Source organism: Heptranchias perlo, chromosome 15, assembly GCF_035084215.1.
Source record: "Heptranchias perlo isolate sHepPer1 chromosome 15, sHepPer1.hap1, whole genome shotgun sequence".
In the NCBI taxonomy this organism is placed as follows: Eukaryota; Metazoa; Chordata; class Chondrichthyes; order Hexanchiformes; family Hexanchidae; genus Heptranchias; species Heptranchias perlo.
In genome coordinates, this window is record NC_090339.1 from 4,617,773 (window position 1) to 4,631,084 (window position 13,312).

Genomic DNA, 13,312 nt, shown 5'->3' on the forward strand with positions numbered 1-13,312 from the left:
TGTGTTCACACTACACCTGGACTCTTGGACAGTTTTCACACTACACCTGGACTCTCGGGCTGTGTTCACACTACACCTGGACTCTCGGGCTGTGTTCTCACTTCACCTGGACTCTCGGGCTGTGTTCTCACTACACCTGGACTCTCGGGCTCTGTTCACACTACACCTGGACTCTCGGGCTGTGTTCTCACTTCACCTGGACTCTCGGGCTGTGTTCTCACTACACCTGGACTCTCGGGCTGTGTTCACACTACACCTGGACTCTCGGGCTGTGTTCTCACTACACCTGGACTCTCGGGCTGTGTTCACACTACACCTGGACTCTCGGGCTGTGTTCACACTACACTTGGACTCTTGGACAGTGTTCACACTACACCTGGACTCTCGGGCAGTGTTCACACTGCACCTGGACTCTCGGGCTGTGTTCTCACTACACCTGGACTCTCGGGCTGTGTTCTCACTACACCTGGACTCTCGGGCTGTGTTCACACTGCACCTGGACTCTCGGGCTGTGTTCTCACTACACCTGGACTCTCGGGCAGTGTTCTCACTACACCTGGACTCTCGGGCTGTGTTCTCACTACACCTGGACTCTCGGGCTGTGTTCACACCACACCTGGACTCTCGGGCTGTGTTCACACTACACCTGGACTCTTGGACAGTTTTCACACTACACCTGGACTCTCGGGCTGTGTTCTCACCACACCTGGACTCTCGGGCAGTGTTCACACTGCACCTGGACTCTCGGGCTGTGTTCACACTGCACCTGGACTCTCGGGCTGTGTTCACACTGCACCTGGTCTCTCGGGCTGTGTTCACACTACACCTGGAGTGTCGAGCTGTGTTCACACTGCACCTGGACACCCAGGCTGTGTTCACACTACACCTGGACTCTCGGGCTGTGTTCTCACTACACCTGGACTCTCGGGCTGTGTTCTCACTACACCTGGACTCTCGGGCTGTGTTCACACTACACCTGGACTCTCGGGCTGTGTTCTCACTACAACTGGACTCTCGGGCAGCGTTCTCACTACACCTGGACTCTCGGGCAGTGTTCACACTGCACCTGGACTCTCGGGCTGTGTTCACACTGCACCTGGACTCTCGGGCTGTGTTCACACTGCACCTGGTCTCTCAGGCTGTGTTCACACTACACCTGGAGTGTCGGGCTGTGTTCACACTGCACCTGGACACGCTGGCTGTGTTCACACTACACCTGGACTCTCGGGCTGTGTTCTCACTACACCTGGACTCTCGGGCTGTGTTCTCACTACACCTGGACTCTCGGGCTGTGTTCACACTACACCTGGACTCTCGGGCTGTGTTCTCACTACAACTGGACTCTCGGGCAGTGTTCTCACTACACCTGGACTCTCGGGCTGTGTTCTCACTACAACTGGACTCTCGGGCTGTGTTCACACTACACCTGGACACTCGGGATGTGTTCTCACGACACCTGGACTCTCGGGCTGTGTTCACACTACACCTGGACTCTCGGGATATGTTCTCACTACACCTGGACTCTCGGGATGTGTTCTCACTACACCTGGACTCTCGGGCTGTGTTCACACTGCACCTGGACTCTCGGGCTGTGTTCACACTACACCTGGACTCTCGGGCTGTGTTCTCACTACACTTGGACTCTCGGGCTGTGTTCTCACTACACCTGGACCCTCGGGCTGTGTTCACACGACACCTGGACTCTCGGGTTGTGTTCACACTACACCTGGACTCTCGGGCTGTGTTCTCACTACACCTGGACTCTCGGGCTGTGTTCTCACTACACCTGGACTCTCGGGCTGTGTTCACACTACACCTGGACTCTCGGGCTGTGTTCACACTAAACTTGGACTCTTGGACAGTGTTCACACTACACCTGGACTCTCGGGCAGTGTTCACACTACACCTGGACTATCGGGCTGTGTTCTCACTACACCTGGACTCTCGGGCTGTGTTCTCACTACACCTGGACTCTCGGGCTGTGTTCACACTGCACCTGGACTCTCGGGCTGTGTTCTCACTACACCTGGACTCTCGGGCAGTGTTCTCACTACACCTGGACTCTCGGGCTGTGTTCTCACTACACCTGGACTCTCGGGCTGTGTTCACACTACACCTGGACTCTCGGGCTGTGTTCACACTACACCTGGACTCTTGGACAGTTTTCACACTGCACCTGGACTCTCGGGCTGTGTTCACACTACACCTGGACTCTCGGGCTGTGTTCTCACTTCACCTGGACTCTCGGGCTGTGTTCTCACTACACCTGGACTCTCGGGCTCTGTTCACACTACACCTGGACTCTCGGGCTGTGTTCTCACTTCACCTGGACTCTCGGGCTGTGTTCTCACTACACCTGGACTCTCGGGCTGTGTTCACACTACACCTGGACTCTCGGGCTGTGTTCACACGACACCTGGACTCTTGGACAGTTTTCACACTACACCTGGACTCTCGGGCTGTGTTCTCACCACACCTGGACTCTCGGGCAGTGTTCTCACTACACCTGGACTCTCGGGCAGTGTTCTCACTACACCTGGACTCTCGGTCAGTGTTCTCACTACACCTGGACTCTCGGGCTGTGTTCTCACGACAACTGGACTCTCGGGCTGTGTTCACACTGCACCTGGACTCTCGGTCTGTGTTCTCACTACACCTGGACTCTCGGGCAGTGTTCACACTGCACCTGGACTCTCGGGCTGTGTTCACACTGCACCTGGACTCTCGGGCTGTGTTCACACTGCACCTGGTCTCTCGGGCTGTGTTCACACTACACCTGGAGTGTCGAGCTGTGTTCACACTGCACCTGGACACTCAGGCTGTGTTCACACTACACCTGGACTCTCGGGCTGTGTTCTCACTACACCTGGACTCTCGGGCTGTGTTCTCACTACACCTGGACTCTCGGGCTGTGTTCACACTACACCTGGACTCTCGGGCTGTGTTCTCACTACAACTGGACTCTCGGGCAGTGTTCTCACTACACCTGGACTCTCGGGCTGTGTTCTCACTACAACTGGACTCTCGGGCTGTGTTCACACTACACCTGGACTCTCGGGATGTGTTCTCACTACACCTGGACTCTCGGGCTGTGTTCACACTACACCTGGACTCTCGGGATGTGTTCTCACTACACCTGGACTCTCGGGATGTGTTCTCACTACACCTGGACCTCGGGCTGTGTTCACACTGCACCTGGACTCTCGGGCTGTGTTCACACTACACCTGGACTCTCGGGCTGTGTTCTGACTACACCTGGACTCTCGGGCTGTGTTCTCACTACACCTGGACTCTCGGGCTGTGTTCACACTTCACCTGGACTCTCGGGTTGTGTTCACACTACACCTGGACTCTCGGGCTGTGTTCTCACTACACCTGGACTCTCGGGCTGTGTTCTCACGACACTTGGACTCTCGGGCTGTGTTCACACTACACCTGGACTCTCGGGCTGTGTTCACACTAAACTTGGACTCTTGGACAGTGTTCACACTACACCTGGACTCTCGGGCAGTGTTCACACTACACCTGGACTCTCGGGCAGTGTTCACACGACACCTGGACTCTCGGGCTGTGTTGTCACTACACCTGGACTCTCGGGCTGTGTTCTCACTACACCTGGACTCTCGGGCTGTGTTGTCACTACACCTGGACTCTCGGGCTGTGTTCACACTGCACCTGGACTCTCGAGCTGTGTTCACACTGCACCAGGACTCTCGGGCTGTGTTCACACTACTCCTGGACTCTCGGGCAGTGTTCACACTACACCTGGACTCTCGGGCTGTGTTTACACTGCACCTGGACTCTCGGGCTGTGTTTACAATGCACCTGGACTCTCGGCCTGTGTTTACACTGCACCAGGACTCTCGGGCTGTGTTCACACTACACCTGGACTCTCGGGCTGTGTTTACACTGTACCTGGACTCTCGGGCAGTGTTCACACTGCACCTGGACTCTCGGGCTGTGTTCACACTACACCTGGACTCTCGGGCTGTGTTTACACTGCACCAGGACTCTCGGGCTGTGTTCACACTGCACCTGGACTCTCGGGCTGTGTTTACACTGTACCTGGACTCTCGGGCAGTGTTCACACTGCACCTGGACTCTCGGGCAGTGTTCACACTGCACCTGGACTCTCGGGCTGTGTTCTCACGACACCTGGACTCTCGGGCTGTGTTCACACTACACATGGACACTCGGGCTGTGTTCACACTACACCTGGACTCTCGGGCTGTGTTCACACTACACCTGGACTCTCGGGATGTGTTCACACTGCACCTGGAGTGTCGGGCTGTGTTCACACTACACCTCGACGCTCGGGCAATGTTCACACTACACCTGGACTCTCAGGCTGTGTTCACACTACACCTGGACTCTCGGGCAGTGTTCTCACTACACCTGGACTCTCGGGCTGTGTTCTCACTACACCTGGACTCTCGGGCTGTGTTCACACTACACCTGGACTCTCGGGCTGTGTTCACACTACACCTGGACACTCGGGCTGTGTTTACACTGCACCAGGACTCTCGGGCTGTGTTCACACTACACCTGGACTCTCAGGCTGTGTTCACACTGCACCTGGACTCTCGGGCTGTGTTTACACTGCACCAGGACTCTCGGGCTGTGTTCACACTACTCCTGGACTCTCGGGCAGTGTTCACACTACACCTGGACTCTCGGGCTGTGTTTACACTGCACCTGGACTCTCGGGCTGTGTTTACAATACACCTGGACTCTCGGGCTGTGTTTACACTGCACCAGGACTCTCGGGCTGTGTTCACACTACACCTGGACTCTCGGGCTGTGTTTACACTGTACCTGGACTCTCGGGCAGTGTTCACACTACACCTGGACTCTCGGGCTGTGTTCTCACTACACCTGGACTCTCGGGCTGTGTTCTCACTACACCTGGACTCTCGGGCTGTGTTCACACTACACCTGGACTCTCGGGCTGTGTTCACACTGCACCTGGACTCTCGGGCTGTGTTTACACTGCACCAGGACTCTCGGGCTGTGTTCACACTACTCCTGGACTCTCGGGCAGTGTTCACACTACACCTGGACTCTCGGGCTGTGTTTACACTGCACCTGGACTCTCGGGCTGTGTTTACAATGCACCTGGACTCTCGGGCTGTGTTTACACTGCACCAGGACTCTCGGGCTGTGTTCACACTACACCTGGACTCTCGGGCTGTGTTTACACTGTACCTGGACTCTCGGGCAGTGTTCACACTGCACCTGGACTCTCGGGCTGTGTTCACACTACACCTGGACTCTCGGGCTGTGTTTACACTGTACCTGGACTCTCGGGCAGTGTTCACACTGCACCTGGACTCTCGGGCAGTGTTCACACTGCACCTGGACTCTCGGGCTGTGTTCTCACTACACCTGGACTCTCGGGCTGTGTTCACACTACACATGGACTCTCGGGCTGTGTTCACACTACACCTGGACTCTCGGGCTGTGTTCACACTACACCTGGACTCTCGGGATGTCTTCACACTACACCTGGACTCTCGGGCTGTGTTCACACTACACCTCGACGCTCGGGCAATGTTCACACTACACCTGGACTCTCAGGCTGTGTTCACACTACACCTGGACTCTCGGGCAGTGTTCTCACTACACCTGGACTCTCGGGCTGTGTTCTCACTACACCTGGACTCTCGGGCTGTGTTCACACTACACCTGGACTCTCGGGCTGTGTTCACACTGCACCTGGACTCTCGGGCTGTGTTCTCACTACACCTGGACTCTCGGGCTGTGTTCTCACTACACCTGGACTCTCGGGCTGTGTTCTCACTGCACCTGGACTCTCGGGCTGTGTTCACACTACACCTGGACTCTCGGGCTGTGTTCACACTGCACCTGGACTCTCGGGCTGTGTTTACACTGCACCAGGACTCTCGGGCTGTGTTCACAATACTCCTGGACTCTCGGGCAGTGTTCACACTACACCTGGACTCTCGGGCTGTGTTTACACTGCACCTGGACTCTCGGGCTGTGTTTACAATGCACCTGGACTCTCGGGCTGTGTTTACACTGCACCAGGACTCTCGGGCTGTGTTCACACTACACCTGGACTCTCGGGCTGTGTTTACAATGCACCTGGACTCTCGGGCTGTGTTTACACTGTACCTGGACTCTCGGGCAGTGTTCACACTGCACCTGGACTCTCGGGCTGTGTTCACACTACACCTGGACTCTCGGGCTGTGTTTACACTGCACCAGGACTCTCGGGCTGTGTTCACACTACACCTGGACTCTCGGGCTGTGTTTACACTGTACCTGGACTCTCGGGCAGTGTTCACACTGCACCTGGACTCTCGGGCAGTGTTCACACTGCACCTGGACTCTCGGGCTGTGTTCTCACTACACCTGGACTCTCGGGCTGTGTTCACACTACACATGGACTCTCGGGCTGTGTTCACACTACACCTGGACTCTCGGGCTGTGTTCACACTGCACCTGGACTCTCGGGATGTGTTCACACTACACCTGGAGTGTCGGGCTGTGTTCACACTACACCTCGACGCTCGGGCAATGTTCACACTACACCTGGACTCTCAGGCTGTGTTCACACTACACCTGGACTCTCGGGCAGTGTTCTCACTACACCTGGACTCTCGGGCTGTGTTCTCACTACACCTGGACTCTCGGGCTGTGTTCACACTACACCTGGACTCTCGGGCTGTGTTCACACTACACCTGGACTCTCGGGCTGTGTTTACACTGCACCAGGACTCTCGGGCTGTGTTCACACTACACCTGGACTCTCGGGCTGTGTTCACACTGCACCTGGACTCTCGGGCTGTGTTTACACTGCACCAGGACTCTCGGGCTGTGTTCACACTACTCCTGGACTCTCGGGCAGTGTTCACACTACACCTGGACTCTCGGGCTGTGTTTACACTGCACCTGGACACTCGGGCTGTGTTTACAATGCACCTGGACTCTCGGGCTGTGTTTACACTGCACCAGGACTCTCGGGCTGTGTTCACACGACACCTGGACTCTCGGGCTGTGTTTACACTGTACCTGGACTCTCGGGCAGTGTTCACACTACACCTGGACTCTCGGGCTGTGTTCACACTACACCTGGACTCTCGGGCTGTGTTCACACTGCACCTGGACTCTCGGGCTGTGTTTACACTGCACCAGGACTCTCGGGCTGTGTTCACACTACTCCTGGACTCTCGGGCAGTGTTCACACTACACCTGGACTCTCGGGCTGTGTTTACACTGCACCTGGACTCTCGGGCTGAGTTTACAATGCATCTGGACTCTCGGGCTGTGTTTACACTGCACCAGGACTCTCGGGCTGTGTTCACACGACACCTGGACTCTCGGGCTGTGTTTACACTTTACCTGGACTCTCGGGCAGTGTTCACACTGCACCTGGACTCTCGGGCTGTGTTCACACTACACCTGGACTCTCGGGCTGTGTTTACACTGCACCAGGACTCTCGGGCTGTGTTCACACTACACCTGGACTCTCGGGCTGTGTTTACACTGTACCTGGACTCTCGGGCAGTGTTCACACTGCACCTGGACTCTCGGGCAGTGTTCACACTGCACCTGGACTCTCGGGCTGTGTTCTCACTACACCTGGACTCTCGGGCTGTGTTCACACTACACATGGACTCTCGGGCTGTGTTCACACTACACCTGGACTCTCGGGCTGTGTTCACACTACACCTGGACTCTCGGGATGTCTTCACACTACACCTGGACTCTCGGGCTGTGTTCACACTACACCTCGACGCTCGGGCAATGTTCACACTACACCTGGACTCTCAGGCTGTGTTCACACTACACCTGGACTCTCGGGCAGTGTTCTCACGACACCTGGACTCTCGGGCTGTGTTCTCACTACACCTGGACTCTCGGGCTGTGTTCACACTACACCTGGACTCTCGGGCTGTGTTCACACTACACCTGGACTCTCGGGCTGTGTTTACACTGCACCAGGACTCTCGGGCTGTGTTCACACTACACCTGGACTCTCGGGCTGTGTTTACACTGTACCTGGACTCTCGGGCAGTGTTCTCACTGCACCTGGACTCTCGGGCAGTGTTCACACTGCACCTGGACTCTCGGGCTGTGTTCTCACTACACCTGGACTCTCGGGCTGTGTTCACACTACACATGGACTCTCGGGCTGTGTTCACACTACACATGGACTCTTGGGCTGTGTTCACACTACACCTGGACTCTCGGGCTGTGTTCACACTACACCTGGACTCTCGGGATGTGTTCACACTACACCTGGAGTGTCAGGCTGTGTTCACACTACACCTCGACGCTCGGGCAATGTTCACACTACACCTGGACTCTCGGGCTGTGTTCACACTACACCTGGACACTCGGGCAGTGTTCTCACTACACCTGGACTCTCGGGCTGTGTTCTCACTACACCTGGACTCTCGGGCTGTGTTCACACTACACCTGGACTCTCGGGCTGTGTTCTCACTACACCTGGACTCTCGGGCAGTGTTCTCACTACACCTGGACTCTCGGGCTGTGTTCTCACTACACCTGGACTCTCGGGCTGTGTTCACACTACAACTGGACTCTCGGGCTATGTTCACACTGCACCTGGACTCTCGGGCTCTGTTCACACTACACCTGGACTCTCGAGCTGTGTTCACACTGCAGCTGGACTCTCGGGCTGAGTTTACACTGCACCAGGACTCTCGGGCTGTGTTCACACTACACCTGGACACTCGGGCTGTGTTTACACTGCACCTGGACTCTCGGGCTGTGTTTACACTGCACCAGGACTCTCGGGCTGTGTTCACACTACACCTGGACTCTCGGGCTGTGTTTACACTGCACATGGACTCTCGGGCTGGGTTCACACTACACCTGGACTCTCGGGCTGTGTTCACACTAAACCTGGACTCTCGGGCTGTGTTCTCACTACACCTGGACTCTTGGGCTGTGTTCTCACTACACCTGGACTCTCGGGCAGTGTTCACACTACACCTGGACTCTCGGGCTGTGTTCTCACTACACCTGGACTCTCGGGCTGTGTTCTCACTACACCTGGACTCTCGGGCTGTGTTCACACTACACCTGGAGTGTCGGGCTGTGTTCACACTACACCTGAACTCTCGGGCTGTGTTCTCACTACACCTGGACTCTCGGGCTGTGTTCTCACTACACCTGGACTATCGGGCTGTGTTCACACTACACCTGGACTCTCGGGCTGTGTTCTCACTACAACTGGACTCTCGGGCAGTGTTCTCACTACACCTGGACTCTCGGGCTGTGTTCTCACGACAACTGGACTCTCGGGCTGTGTTCACACTACACCTGGACACTCGGGATGTGTTCTCACTACACCTGGACTCTCGGGCTGTGTTCACACTACACCTGGACTCTCGGGATGTGTTCTCACTACACCTGGACTCTCGGGATGTGTTCTCACTGCACCTGGACTCTCGGGCTGTGTTCACACTGCACCTGGACTCTCGGGCTGTGTTCACACTACACCTGGACTCTCGGGCTGTGTTCTCACTGCACTTGGACTCTCGGGCTGTGTTCTCACTACACCTGGACCCTCGGGCTGTGTTCACACTACACCTGGACTCTCGGGTTGTTTTCACACTACACCTGGACTCTCGGGCTGTGTTCTCACTACACCTGGACTCTCGGGCTGTGTTCTCACTACAACTGGACTCTCGGGCTGTGTTCACACTACACCTGGACACTCGGGATGTGTTCTCACGACACGTGGACTCTCTGGCTGTGTTCTCACTACACCTGGACTCTCGGGCAGTGTTCTCACTACACCTGGACTCTCGGGCAGTGTTCTCACTACACCTGGACTCTCGGGCTGTGTTCACACTACAACTGGACTCTCGGGCTATGTTCACACTGCACCTGGACTCTCGGGCTCTGTTCACACTACACCTGGACTCTCGAGCTGTGTTCACAGTGCACCTGGACTCTCGGGCTGTGTTTACACTGCACCAGGACTCTCGGGCTGTGTTCACACTACACCTGGACTCTCGGGCTGTGTTTACACTGCACCTGGACTCTCGAGCTGTGTTTACACTGCACCAGGACTCTCGGGCTGTGTTCACACTACACCTGGACTCTCGGGCTGTGTTTACACTGCACATGGACTCTCGGGCTGTGTTCACACTACACCTGGACTCTCGGGCTGTGTTCACACTACACCTGGACTCTCGGGCTGTGTTCTCACTACACCTGGACTCTTGGGCTGTGTTCTCACTACACCTGGACTCTTGGGCTGTGTTCTCACTACACCTGGACTCTCGGGCAGTGTTCACACTACACCTGGACTCTCGGGCTGTGTTCTCACTACAACTGGACTCTCGGGCAGTGTTCTCACTACACCTGGACTCTCGGGCTGTGTTCTCACCACACCTGGACTCTCGGGCAGTGTTCACACTACACCTGGACTCTCGGGCTGTGTTCTCACTACACCTGGACTCTCGGGCTGTGTTCTCACTACACCTGGACTCTCGGGATGTGTTCACACTGCACCTGGACTCTCGGGCTGTGTTCTCACTACACCTGGACTCTCGTGCAGTGTTCTCACTACACCTGGACTCTCGGGCTGTGTTCTCACTACACCTGGACTCTCGGGCTGTGTTCACACTACACCTGGACTCTCGGGCTGTGTTCACACTACACATGGACTCTTGGACAGTTTTCACACTACACCTGGACTCTCGGGCTGTGTTCTCACTCCACCTGGACTCTCGGGCTGTGTTCACACTACACCTGGACTCTCGGGCTGTGTTCACACTGCACCTGGACTCTCGGGCTGTGTTTACACTGCACCAGGACTCTCGGGCTGTGTTTACACTACTCCTGGACTCTCGGGCAGTGTTCACACTACACCTGGACTCTCGGGCTGTGTTCACACTACACCTGGACTATCGGGCTGTGTTCACACTACACCTGGACTCTCGGGCTGTGTTCTCACTACAACTGGACTCTCGGGCAGTGTTCTCACTACACCTGGACTCTCGGGCTGTGTTCTCACGACAACTGGACTCTCGGGCTGTGTTCACACTACACCTGGACACTCGGGATGTGTTCTCACTACACCTGGACTCTCGGGCTGTGTTCACACTACACCTGGACTCTCGGGATGTGTTCTCACTACACCTGGACTCTCGGGATGTGTTCTCACTGCACCTGGACTCTCGGGCTGTGTTCACACTGCACCTGGACTCTCGGGCTGTGTTCACACTACACCTGGACTCTCGGGCTGTGTTCTCACTGCACTTGGACTCTCGGGCTGTGTTCTCACTACACCTGGACCCTCGGGCTGTGTTCACACTACACCTGGACTCTCGGGTTGTTTTCACACTACACCTGGACTCTCGGGCTGTGTTCTCACTACACCTGGACTCTCGGGCTGTGTTCTCACTACTCCTGGACTCTCGGGCTGTGTTCACACTACACCTGGACTATCGGGCTGTGTTCACACTACACCTGGACTCTCGGGCTGTGTTCTCACTACAACTGGACTCTCGGGCAGTGTTCTCACTACACCTGGACTCTCGGGCTGTGTTCTCACGACAACTGGACTCTCGGGCTGTGTTCACACTACACCTGGACACTCGGGATGTGTTCTCACTACACCTGGACTCTCGGGCTGTGTTCACACTACACCTGGACTCTCGGGATGTGTTCTCACTACACCTGGACTCTCGGGATGTGTTCTCACTGCACCTGGACTCTCGGGCTGTGTTCACACTGCACCTGGACTCTCGGGCTGTGTTCACACGACACCTGGACTCTCGGGCTGTGTTCTCACTGCACTTGGACTCTCGGGCTGTGTTCTCACTACACCTGGACCCTCGGGCTGTGTTCACACTACACCTGGACTCTCGGGTTGTTTTCACACTACACCTGGACTCTCGGGCTGTGTTCTCACTACACCTGGACTCTCGGGCTGTGTTCTCACTACAACTGGACTCTCGGGCTGTGTTCACACTACACCTGGACACTCGGGATGTGTTCTCACGACACCTGGACTCTCTGGCTGTGTTCTCACTACACCTGGACTCTCGGGCAGTGTTCTCACTACACCTGGACTCTCGGGCAGTGTTCTCACTACACCTGGACTCTCGGGCTGTGTTCACACTACAACTGGACTCTCGGGCTATGTTCACACTGCACCTGGACTCTCGGGCTCTGTTCACACTACACCTGGACTCTCGAGCTGTGTTCACAGTGCACCTGGACTCTCGGGCTGTGTTTACACTGCACCAGGACTCTCGGGCTGTGTTCACACTACACCTGGACTCTCGGGCTGTGTTTACACTGCACCTGGACTCTCGAGCTGTGTTTACACTGCACCAGGACTCTCGGGCTGTGTTCACACTACACCTGGACTCTCGGGCTGTGTTTACACTGCACATGGACTCTCGGGCTGTGTTCACACTACACCTGGACTCTCGGGCTGTGTTCACACTACACCTGGACTCTCGGGCTGTGTTCTCACTACACCTGGACTCTTGGGCTGTGTTCTCACTACACCTGGACTCTTGGGCTGTGTTCTCACTACACCTGGACTCTCGGGCAGTGTTCACACTACACCTGGACTCTCGGGCTGAGTTCTCACTACAACTGGACTCTCGGGCAGTGTTCTCACTACACCTGGACTCTCGGGCTGTGTTCTCACCACACCTGGACTCTCGGGCAGTGTTCACTCTACACCTGGACTCTCGGGCTGTGTTCTCACTACACCTGGACTCTCGGGCTGTGTTCTCACTACAACTGGACTCTCGGGATGTGTTCACACTGCACCTGGACTCTCGGGCTGTGTTCTCACTACTACTGGACTCTCGTGCAGTGTTCTCACTACACCTGGACTCTCGGGCTGTGTTCTCACTACACCTGGACTCTCGGGCTGTGTTCACACTACACCTGGACTCTCGGGCTGTGTTCACACTACACATGGACTCTTGGACAGTTTTCACACTACACCTGGACTCTCGGGCTGTGTTCTCACTCCACCTGGACTCTCGGGCTGTGTTCACACTACACCTGGACTCTCGGGCTGTGTTCACACTGCACCTGGACTCTCGGGCTGTGTTTACACTGCACCAGGACTCACGGGCTGTGTTTACACTACTCCTGGACTCTCGGGCAGTGTTCACACTACACCTGGACTCTCGGGCTGTGTTTACACTGCACCTGGACTCTCGGGCTGTGTTTACACTGCACCTGGACTCTCGGGCTGTGTTTACACTGCACCAGGACTCTCGGGCTGTTTTCACACTACACCTGGACTCTCGGGCTGTGTTTACACTGTACCTGGACT